Raw genomic sequence first — 13,112 nt, forward strand, 5'->3', positions numbered from 1 at the left:
AAGCTACGTCGTGTGTCGTGTCATGCGAGGGCGCGGACGCGTGGTAACTATACGGTTACAAACTTACAACTGGTCATCATATTGGTTTAAAAGTTGAGCAGTAGTCAATTCTTGGTATAATCGGTTACAACTTGGTTCTTACATGATACCAAAGAAGTAACGCCAATCACAATACGATTTGATAATTGATCGATACCATTTATTGTACCTAACTGGTTACTGGTTACGACTTACGTTTAGCAGCGAATTGAGTCCTTCCCAGGCGCTGTCTAGCGCGCTGATAACATGTATCTGGTTGTATCGGTTCATTTCACGACACACTATCCTGTGGCTATAGCTCATTGAGATCGTATTGGCTTAACCGGTCTGCAGTTGTATTATCCTTTGGTTTCGGCCCAAAAAACGGCGATGTCGACGACGAACTGCAAACGCGAAAGCAACGGACTGTTAACGCGAATGCGACGGACTGCAAGCGCAAAGACGGTGCGCCGACAAACCAGGACGTGCAACTGTGCTGGGCGGTGTGGGTCGTAGGTACCTATTTTAAATGAATTGGTTTTTACTATTTTCCTGTGATATCTCGCAACAAAAAAAAAAAACCAACAACTATAGTCCCCTTATGAGTATAATATAATACTATAAATAATATTCGACGGAATCTAATAATAGACGCGTCCACTCTAAATGAAAATACTAGACTATGGTCGGGGTGTCGGGCAGAGGAGAGGACGCCTATATAAAAATAATATTAATAATATTACTGTATAACAAATTGTTTACTGTATAAATATGCTTGTGCATCTGATTTGTATACTGTACAGTGTACACTGTACACCACTGTAAATATGCAAACAATATCACATCCGTTTTTGTAAAGTTAAATTTGATATTAGATAACAATATAACACTTTGGAAACAAAACGAAGGCTTACTATAATAATAAATTATTAAAATTACTTAGTATGCACGGATATTATACCAGTATAAAGCAAAATTTAAATTTATCATGTATAATAATTATTTAGTAGTTTTTTTCAGTTGATCACTTAAAAAATTTAGATAATGGTTATTATACCATTATTAGAGCTGACGTTGGACTTGACTATCTATCAGATTGAAGCAATTAGCATTTGAAAATAATAATATCAATTCTTGTTAGTTGTTGCTGTTATTATATTATATTAATTTGATTGAACTATTGAAGTGTATAAGTATAACAATAGTAAAATACTTAAATATAATTTAATGGTAATAATCGTGTTTTCTGTTCGGTAACATACCGTCAAGCAGAATTTATGTCATGATATTAATATAATATATTGATTATTAATGTATTATGTTTATTGTTTATATAGGTACAAGATACATGAGTATAAATTATAATAATCCTTTAGAGACTTAAGTATAGCGATTATATTTGTACTTACCTTACCTAATTATGTTTAATGATGCAAAGTTAATGGAAAAATATCGTTTATTCGTCGCGTGAAACATTAATTGCAGTAACAGACTGCTGTCACACCCCATACCATAAGAGTTCAACAATATTTAGTCAAATATAGTCTTAAACATGTAATCACTTATCTAACATTCGAGCCATATAGGTTATCCTTGACATCGGTCCATAATACGTACCTACCCAGTAGTGTACCCTATGTATTAATATTTTGTACAATAATTAATAAATTAATATTTTATCACGGAATACAAATAATTAAATAAATAATAATAATTACGATTCGTACTCGACAGTACATGAAAGTTATAAGTATGCGAATTAAAATTATGTTAAAATTGGTCGAGTACTCGAGTTCTATTCTCCTCGCCATTTTTTTTTCTGTTTCGCTACTTATCGAAAAATATTATGAAACGACCTTCTTACAGCTGCGAACGGTAGGTGGCCCTATACAGCGCTTATCGTACACTCTGGCGGCCGCAGCATTGTTTGAAATCAACGTTTAGTATAAAAATACCGAGTACGGTAATTGTGTGTCGTCAATAGCATTTGTATTGCTAGTTTCTATGCAAACAAACAAATCAAGCCCTGTTTAGATAAATGTTCGCGCATAAAAATGTTTAACAGGTTTCTTGTATTATTGGAACCGTCAACCGGGCTCAAAAAAAATGTGCCGCTTGACAATGTTCTGAATATTTATGAAACTGTTCAAATTTTCCAATGATAAAATTTTTTCGTAATAAAGTGTAAAACAATGTTCAGAACTCGGAACGCTATTTTTTTGCATGGAATTGGGCCGCTCGCGACATCTTTGACGCATAGTTTGAGAAACTTCTTCTTCTTATTCTTATTATTTTTTATAGAAACCTGAGGGCCTCGTAGTTGAGGTGGTGGCGGACCGCAACATGAGCGAACACTGAAACTGAAAATGCATTGAAACAACTGAATAATTGTGTACCTTTTTTTTTATTTATTGTTTTATTTTGACTACGATTATATAAAAATCAATTGTCATCTAACTATTATCATTGATTGTGTACATGTATAATACTACGTATAATCAATGCTATTGCCTATATATATTATAGGCGGTACTCGTACAATACGTATATTCATAATATTTAATTAATATAATATTATAATGTTACTAGAATATTGTTATTTAGTTTTCAATATTAGTACACAATATTTCTTAAACGTCGTAGTAAAATATTCTCTTTGCTTATAATATTATAATATATATTTTTAATGCGTTAGATCAAAATATCAAGTACCTACGAGGCCTTGGTGTCTATATTTTATTATTTGAGAGAGGCTCGTCAGGCGGTACGCTGCGCCGCTTATTGCCACCACGGTATATAAGTATAATATAGTTGCAACACCGGAACCCAACTACACATTTAATATTATTAAATAATATATGCATATATTATGTGTTTATGAACGGACGTAACAGCCCCTATTTTAGTGTGCACTGAGTAATACGTCGAAACAGCATGTGTGTGCTGTACGAAAATACAAATGCGTATAGACTATTATAGAGTATAGACGTCAGACGTGTTGACGTGTGGTACCTACTCGTGGTAGACGTGTGATAAGAATTTAAAACAAGTAACAATCTAAGACAGTAAAAACAAGTTTATCTTATATAGGTTTTTCGAATCTTCCAAAAAATGTTCAACTAGCATATAGCTTACCATAATTTAGATTGACTATTGCATGCAGTACTAATTATTTTTAATAGGAACGTAAAAAAATGTAAATATAAAATATAACAATCCGACGATCCACAACAATAATTTATTATATTCGTATTTATGCATCTGTATATAAATATGAGTGCATAATATTTATAATCTATAATCTGTAAATAATAAATAATATCGCCCTAATGTCGAGCACGTTAAATAAATACATATTATTTTGTCCTACGCACAAATAATTGTCTCGCACGCGTAGGTATATATATTATTATTATTATTAATAATATTATCGTTAAGGTCATTCGCGGGTATAATATGTTCCGTTTCTATTCATTTTTTTTTACGTCAGAATTTGTTATGACGACATGACGTAACTGATGATGAACTGCAGCTGCTAAATAAATTGTAATAATAATCAACTATAATAAAGTCTTGGGCGCGCGCGTATTATTAATTTCTACCATATTTAGATATCATCTTATAATATTATACATGTTTTATATTTGACACCGAAGTCGCGACTCGTTGTGCGAAATCGTCGGCTCACAATAGTGTTATTTAATATGGGAGCAGGCGTGTGAAACTAAATAATAATGTGTACGTCAATAAGCCACCTTGGTATTCGTATTCGACGAAAGGACGCGGTAAAATGTTTTTCAAACAAACAGTATAATAATAATATAACATAGGTACTAAATAGTAAATAACGTAATAGGTATGTCGCATACTATACATTTATAGTGTTATGAGGATAATGTTATATATATATATATATATATATATGCAATGATCATATGGGCTGGGATACTATATAGGTACGAGTTACGAACGACAAATGACGGACGCGACCAACACCTATAGAACCCACCGCGATAATCGAATTATACATTCAGACCGTCAACTCTTCTTTCGAGTCGAATCATTTTTTCCTCTCGTCATGATCCTCTGGCCCGCGTGTACGCGCATTTTATACTTTGAATAGGGAATATCCTGTGAATTCATTATAGACATTATCATTCGTCTCCGCGCATTGAATATAAATCAATCGAGCGTATTATGTGTCCATTTATACTTGTATATTATGTGCTGCAAACGTATCCACAATATATTATATTATTAAGTATCCTTGACGTTGCGCAGACAATCATCAACTAAAACATAATCATATTACATTATAGATATTTTTTATATATACAAATTAATGTACTTACGTCTGTGTGTGGCTTATATACTATTGGAAACTACTGATCCATTATTGGCACCACATTTTGCACACACATTCATCGAGAGTGTTCTTTGCTTCGTTTCTCAATCCATCATAATATAGATTGCTATAATAGAATGGCTAACTAGTGAATTTTGTTTTAACTCATGAAAATCGGATATTTTTTGTCTATACATAAATAGGGTTGCCATTATAGTTAGTATTAGTTATTATAGTTGGTACCGAGTAACCCATATAGTTACAGAAAAAATTTTTAAAAAAAATGTTATACCTATACTAGCTAATCCTCACAATGCATTACCATATATGGAATGAATATTTTTAATATAAAAAATAATATTTAATTTATGTTTCTTATTAAAATGTATAGGTACACCAAAAGTTAATGTTCCTTTATTGTGGCTTATAGTTATAGTTTTAAAACTACGCAATCGATTTTGACGAATATTTCAGAGATTGTTCTTAGAAATATCAGGAACGTAACAGAGGTTGAACAACGTTCGAAAATATACCTAATGTTATATCAAATCCACCGTAGTCGGATTTTCCATCTCGGTCAAATTAGTTGACAAAGCAAGGTACCTATACATCGATGGCGATTTCCCCATGATCTGGATTAAGTATACCTATATACTAAAATCGAGATGCACCTACATAGCGCCGTATTATTGTATATTAATAATTGTTCGTTTTGTTGAACCAGCGAATATAGGTTAGTAATTTCTAAAATAATCGAAAAAGTTTCGTTTTAACATTCGCGCCGTAATAGTATATTCTGTGGCAAGGGCGGGAAGTGATCTATTTCAGTCGCGGGCGACGTGTGCGGCACGAGCTGCAGGCAAGGGCCGCATTTCGCCCAAGACTGAAATTGCCTACCCGCACGAGCCACACATACTATTTTTTGTCACGTATCTGCGTTCATTTAACGACCAGACTATTCTACTAAAACAATATTTCATGAAAGAAACGATTTGTTTTTATTTATTTTAAGCGTCATGCATGGAGGTTTTATATGAATATAAGATGTAACCAAAAGTTTATGTTTTGTAAGGACCGTGGTATAGATTTCAGTATAAATAATAATTATTATATTAAAATAAAATAAGAATAAAAAAATGTAATCAAGGCAAAGGCAATGCATTCAGTGGGGATAGATCCCCCCCCCCCGTGAATTTTTTTTCAATATTTATAACAGTTTATAATTAAACATATTCTATAATGCATTAAATTTTGTTAAATTTTTTTTCTAAAAACAAATTACCTATCAACTATTATAAATTTCGACATAATGTCAGAATATGTTTATATGTGTTTATAATATGACATGACTATATTATTACCTAGACTTATATCTAGGAACTAGGATATTATTATTATTAATATTTTGTTAACACAAAATAATATAATATGGGAATTATACCACTAGATGATTGAGAATTCTCAATAACAACCTGCTCTACACTTTCCCAGAACATTGGCCCATACGGGTGATAGTGCGGTCGGTAGGTATATTTTACAATATTACGTACCTCCAGCCGCAGGTCATTAGTTGGTTGAAAACTTGAAACATCGATCGCTTATTATTTGTCATAACTCATAACTCTTAATATTTAGTTATCACCGTGATTCGTCTTTACTCTTTCGTACTCGTGTTTTCTACTGTGTGTCCGTGTAGTGTACTTACTAAAGTATATTACTATTATACGGTCGGTGTCTTTTGTAATATTGACTTTTTTGTGTTTTTTATATTTTCACAATTACTATGTCTAATAAAAGGAAAATTACTAGATATTTTGATGCAAGTTGCTCTACTTCTAAACGCTCGGTGAATGAAAATATAAGTAAGATCACTAATATCGTTACAGAAAATCAAGTTGTGTACTTAGCGGTAATATTTTTAGTATGGCTGTTCATCGTGGGGTTATAAAGATAACATCCAACGAAGTACTGGACGAATTACCAAAAAAAAACAAAAAAATAGATTTACTAATATATAAAAATATTATTAATACTATAATATATTTATAAAGTCTGTGTGGTAAATGGACATTCCCCCCTCCCCGAAGATTCCCCCCCCAGACTGAATGCATTATGCGGGGATCTATGCAATAACCAAATTATTATACGAAAACAATTTCATGAAAGAAAAATGTTTACGCGTCATGCAAGGAGATTATAATATGAATATAAGATGTAACCAAAAGTTTATGTTTTATGAGGACCGTAGTATAGATTTTAGTGTCTGTTCAGAGGATACGCGTCATATCTGAGCTCAGTACTCTTTGGGATTTCCATTTTACCACCCGGTACTTTTGGGGAATTCCACTTTACCGCCCGGTACTTTTTGGGATTTCCACTTTACCGCCCGCTGGCCGGAAAAACCTCGCTTTCCAACGCTTCAACCGTCATCAAAAACTAAACTTTCGGTGCAGGCGTGATAAAAAATAATTTTTGTAGTGACAACTGCTGATCATACAAATTATAAAATGTATTATTTAGGTACATAATATAAATTCTATATCATCTATTTTTTATAATTATCAGGCGAAACAATCAGCTAGTTATACTATACTTACATATTCTGTTTTCGGGATATCTCTAAATAGTAAATTATGAGTACATTTTCGAAACATCCTTTATTATTCAAATTCAATAGTAGTGTACCTATGTGTAATTAATATTAAATAGGTATCTCGTTTGTACACTCGTTCGTAATAAATACAACAAGTTCAACAATAGAACGCGTAAGTACAAAAATAACACAATTATATTGTGTATTTCATACGCAAATGTAAAACGACCACTTAAACGTGCATACAATTGAGTCTAGAAAGTTTGGAAACCGTAATTTGTAGCCGAGATCATGCACAGATAACAAGCAATAGATAACAATATAATATAATATATAGACATATAGTTAAATACGGTATAGTGTATACGTCTGTGTACCATGTCTCATGAAGATTAGACCTAGAATAGTTCTAAATGCTCTAATTCTAACCTTCATGCAGTATGCCTGTATACATTATACATTAATTATTAGGACGAGCCGCCGAACCTTGACACAATAATTAACCATCATGACTATAATATGTACTATTATAAACTACACTAATTGTATTTATAAAATTAATAATCTCAACAGTTATGTAAAAAAATATTATATAGGTAGGTAATGTAAATATGATAGAATTACCCTGTTTCCCGTTACCTACATAGATTTAGGATTTCCAAGTTTTCTGAACACATTATATTATTATATTTAATTTTTATGAAATTTCAAGGAAATAACCTAGGTAGGTACTATGATACTAAATCACCATCAAATTTCAAATAGATAAAGACGTATAATATGATATTATTCTGATTATTGCATAAAAATACTCGACGTTTTTATTTTTTGTACCTATACTGTCATAATAACTCGTGCAGTGGCCAGTCTTTCAATTATCTGTTAACATAATTCCGCTAAGACTGAAACCCAAGTAATGAGATGATGAGACACAGAACTCGACAATCGAATTTTGTACGTGCGATGTATAAATGTATAATACCTAATAAATATTTTTCAGATCGAGCGGAGCGGCTGGTACCTATTGGTTTTACAATAATGTGTTTATTTTTTCTTTTATGGGTCTGTTTTACCTTTTGGAGCAGTAAAAATACTTCAATTAAAATTAAAATTTCCTGATAGGAAAGTGAAACTATTTGATAATTTGAAAGGTCAAAAGTAAAAATGTCCCATTACTTTCATAATAATTGGGAAACACAAAAACAAATTAGAGAAAACTCGAACTTTTGCGCTAAACCAGTTATTAATAATAATTTTGATGTACTTAGTTGAAAAAAGAATAACCTTTAGATACTTGAAATTTTCTATGCTTAATATAAAATTACTCTTTTTGAGCCATTTATAGTCGAAATAATTTTTTTTTCGATAAATGTTGATTTACGCTTAGTCAATAAGTTTGAAAATGTAATACAAGGTTCTTCATAGATACTACTAGAATAAAAAAAGCTGACCGTAAATACAATATTTTTTTATGAGGGATAGAAGTTGGAATATTGACAAAATTCGCAAATAATTTTATGATTGAAAAATGATAACTATAGTGTGTGGATTTGCAAATATATGTATTGTATTGCATTTTTTATCTTTGTTGTCGTGGATGAAGATAATCGAATGATTCCACTTATTGTTACCACCATGGGCACAGTCCTATACACTACCATATAAGTCAATTCGACATCTCAAGAGGCGAGAAGTTTTTGCCGTTATAACATAAAAAATTAACCCAGACAACATAGGCTCAAATCACAGGTGGCTAAGGGGACTAAGGGGCTAATATTAACCTTACACTAATTATTTTTACTATTTCATTTGTTCTGGTGTATACATTGATCAGGTTTATTGTGTGTTAGCACAAATTATAAATATTCAGTTAAACAATTAATGTAAGTAAGTGTTACCTACATATTGTTTTATAAATTTTACATATATTTGTAAAATAATCCGCAATTTTTGAAAAATGTGTAAAAGAAAGAGAGAAAACGTTTCGAAAAACTGGAAGTAGTGTGCTAAGCAAAAAGCGCGTGCATAGCGTGTGTGATCGAGTATGTTTTGCTACCGAGTTGATTCATTGATAGGTAGGTATATCAATTGTAAAAAGGTGGGTAAGTGGATGTCGCTCTGCTGTACAGAAGGTTACAAGTGGGTCACTGTAATGGATGGTCTTAAATTTGAATTCAATGATATTATTATATCATTGTATAAGAAAAACGATTCTGAGCGAAAACGGTCAGTCAGCCTATGATATTACCAAGTATATTTGATGATATTATTGTGAATAAAGTAATTTATAAATAACCTATTTACGTGGAGCCTTGGTTTCAATTTTCTATCCTTAGCTTTAAAAGTTGAACATTTTATAAATTTTTAATTACAAAATAATTATTAAATTATAAATTTGATAAATTCTGTCAACATTTGAACTTTAAATGTTTATAAAAAAAAATTGTGCCTATGTATTTTTAATATTTTCCAACTGCTATTAGAAGGATATATCAGGAGCCTTATATTAAATTTGCATGCTTATTTACCCAACAAATAAAATTTTATTGATATTTATAGAAAAAAAAAACTAAAAAAATTCAAGACTGACATTGTCCGTAAACAGCTTAAAAAGAGTCAAATTATTTTCAAAATTTTATCGTGTATAGGAAATGCTAATATAAACATTTAGTGAAATTTTCAAGTAACTACCACCAAGTAGTTACCACTCCTCACACTAGAATAGGTGATAGGTCGCTGGGATACTTGATGAAAAAGTTAAATTTTAAAAAGTCCAATTTTTTTTTTACATGTCTTACATTTTTATTTAAATAGGATTTGGGTAAAAATAATTACATATATAATAGGTATACAAGGGACACAATGGGCATAGGTGGAATTTTTAAAAATCTGAGCTAAAACACAAATTTTTCGTTTTATTTGGTGGTAAAGAGATATATCTATAAGTGAATTATTTGTTATATGCTGCGATCTGGTAGCAAATTCACTCTGGATTAGAAGCAATTAATGCACTTATATGTTAAGACTTGATTATTACGAAATTCAAATAATGTCACTTGTAGGTAACCCTTGTGTTCTAAGCGCATTTTAAGACAAACGGCTTATATGAAAGAACATTTCAGGAAAATCTACCAGAAATATTGTAATTATGGAAATTATAATAAAAAACAAATCTTTGTCTCGGGCAACGCCGAGTGGGACAGCTAGTTACAATATAAATATATAATAAAATATACTTAATAATATAAGGCTAACAGACCGTTACCACTCAGAACCGTTTTTCGTTTGCAATGATCAGTATAATACTTTTATTAGTGAATACAGAATTCAAATTTAACACATTCATATTACAATAACCTACTCAATGATGTGGTACACTCCGATACTCGACACCTATACAGCAGAGTGCGGTTACCTATGCTTGCCCGAATTTTTTTATGATAATATAATATAAAGATGACACTCGACTCTCGTCTGCCCACTGTTGGTTTTAATATAAAGCCCTTAAAAACACTTTCCATCGTGTTATATTGTCTTATCAATTACACGCGAGTGCCATCTCCGTGATGTGCAAGTGAAACTCGTTCACGTGGGTGCGCCGAGCGCAATACATAATAATATTATGATATGCATAATTAGGTTATTAGACCTCTGTGGAAGTGCATACACATAGTATCCGACTCTAAGCCCTCGCCGAACACGTGGGATGCTTTGGTGTAGTTTTGTTGCCAGTATTACTTTCCAATTATGGTAGCTTGCCGACCTTGTGGTCTACCACCGCTGCGATTTTTCAGACGCCAGACCTCTATGCGGCTTATACACGCTCACAAAAAAATAATACATAATATAAGCGCACGCGTGTGCGTCTGTGTGATAGCGCGTCTACAGCCGTTACGAGATTCCTGTATATATTTATTATGGCGCATTCTTTGCGATTCCCAAACATACAGCTATATAATAATACAAACAGACGAACCGTTACTTTTCCTCAATTCTCAGCTGGATGCTAATTTTTATATTTTTTCTCCGTCCAACTCAAAGCATCCGCATGGCATAAAATTTATACTATAAATGAATAATACATTGTATTGAGTAATAATTGCTTTCTATGTAGGTAATACCTATACTATATTTGAATGGTTGGCGAGCGCTTACTTAAAGAAGAAGTAGGACTTTGAATTAAATTTCTATGTACCTACTAGGTACCTATTATATATTATATAAAATGTTAACAATTGTACATACATACCATTAATATATAGGTAGGTAGGGACCTACTTATATACAGTTAAATTAATACCGATACAAATTTGGCATTTTGTTCAGCGTGCACTGAACTACATGTGGACAAACCTACATCGCACCATAGACTGTGACAAAATATAACTTTTGACGAAAAAGTTATGATAGTTATTTGCTGAAAAAATTAATATAGAACCATGCGTTCGTGAAGTTACGTATCTACCTAATTTTATTAAATAATGGTAAAATAAATATATGGTGTAAATTCAAGTATTACGGTTATTCGTTTTTTGATTACGCAATACAAAATAAGAAAATTGCTCTATGCGAGAAATCGAATGAATACCACGTGTTGTAAAAAATTGAACTGAAGTTCAAACTTATATTTTTTTTTTTTAGAATATATAATATAGAATATAGGCAATATGGGAGGTACAAGTATATAGGACTGGACGATATGATAGAAAGGGGAGTCCAATGGTCAATGACCTTACTTCTTAATTCTAGGTGGTTTTTAAAAAAAATGTATTGTGTTGTTTTATTTAAATTTTTTTTTACTGTTTAGCAGGTCCCTGTGGTAATTTTGTTTAAGATGGAGTGTTGGGTTAACCGGAAGTGTAAGAGAGGAGAGATTTGAAATTAGGGGATTTGAGTGGTTTTTGTGAAATGGTTTATAATAGTGGGAGATTATAGTGAATGAATGGTTGAGATTTTGAGGTCAGAGTGGAGAGAGAGATGCAGACGTACCAGCTAGGGGGCTTTTGTAATGAGGCGAAGCCAAATTGACTGGAATGATTGGAATTTTTCATATTTTATGTTTTGGCCGTACCCCATAGCTGAATTCCGTAGGTCATCTTAAACTCATACAAAAATATTGAAAATAAACATTCAGTAAAAATTTCAAGTATCTAGTCATTTTTTTTTTTTAATTAGACTAAAAACCAAAATCGTTTTTGTTGTAAAAATTTCCGTTTTTCCTTAATTTTTTTTTTGTTTTTTTCTGGCACTTTTGAAAACTATTGAGAATTTTAAATTTTGACATTCCAAATGCTCCAATTAATAAATGTATTCTGTTTTACATTCAACTAATAGATTTACCAAAGAGCTATAAAAGTAAAAAGACTAACCTAACCTATTTTATATGTATTACATTTATTATTATACTTATCTATTACTTATCTACTACTATACACGTCCATTGATAGGTACTTATTTGAGAAGTGAGAAAAAATATTATTAGAATATTAGAATTAAGATTATAATAATTAAGGGGGCTGGAATAGTGGAGCGTAATCCATTCTAAGGAGTAAAATCTAGGCATTTTATATTTCAGTTTATAGGGGTCTTGTGAATGTGTTGAAAGTAAATGAACATTAGGGTTTGTAATTCGTAGCACCGATTATTGTATAGGGCATAATAAATAAATATTACTATAATATGGTATAGGGGCATCATAGTGACCAGATATGTACGTCTGTCATTTTACCTACGCACATGCACATCATGTCACCACATATTACTTTATAAAATTACAAATATTTTTTTTGCGTGGGACATTTTTTCTCACACCATATTTGTTGTAGAACTACCAAATTTTCACAGCACGTAAAGAAGAACTTTATCTGTGTAACAGCGTGCTTCTTTTTTTAATAGCACTATCCAATCATTTTTTATAAGCAAATGAAAAAAACCAAATAATTTATATTGTATTTATGTTATCTAAAATATAAGTACGCTGTTGCATAAATAATTTTCCACCTTATATGTTCAGAAATTTTGGAGCCACTACTACAAATACAGAAAGATAAAAGTTGACCCGCGCAAAACAGTTTTTGCTATGTTGTACATTTGTAAGACGGAGACAACACATGCGGGTGTGACATCCTCTTATTATAAAATATTATAGGTAACTGT

This window comes from Metopolophium dirhodum, chromosome 8 (assembly GCF_019925205.1).
Source record: "Metopolophium dirhodum isolate CAU chromosome 8, ASM1992520v1, whole genome shotgun sequence".
Classification (NCBI taxonomy): domain Eukaryota; kingdom Metazoa; phylum Arthropoda; class Insecta; order Hemiptera; family Aphididae; genus Metopolophium; species Metopolophium dirhodum.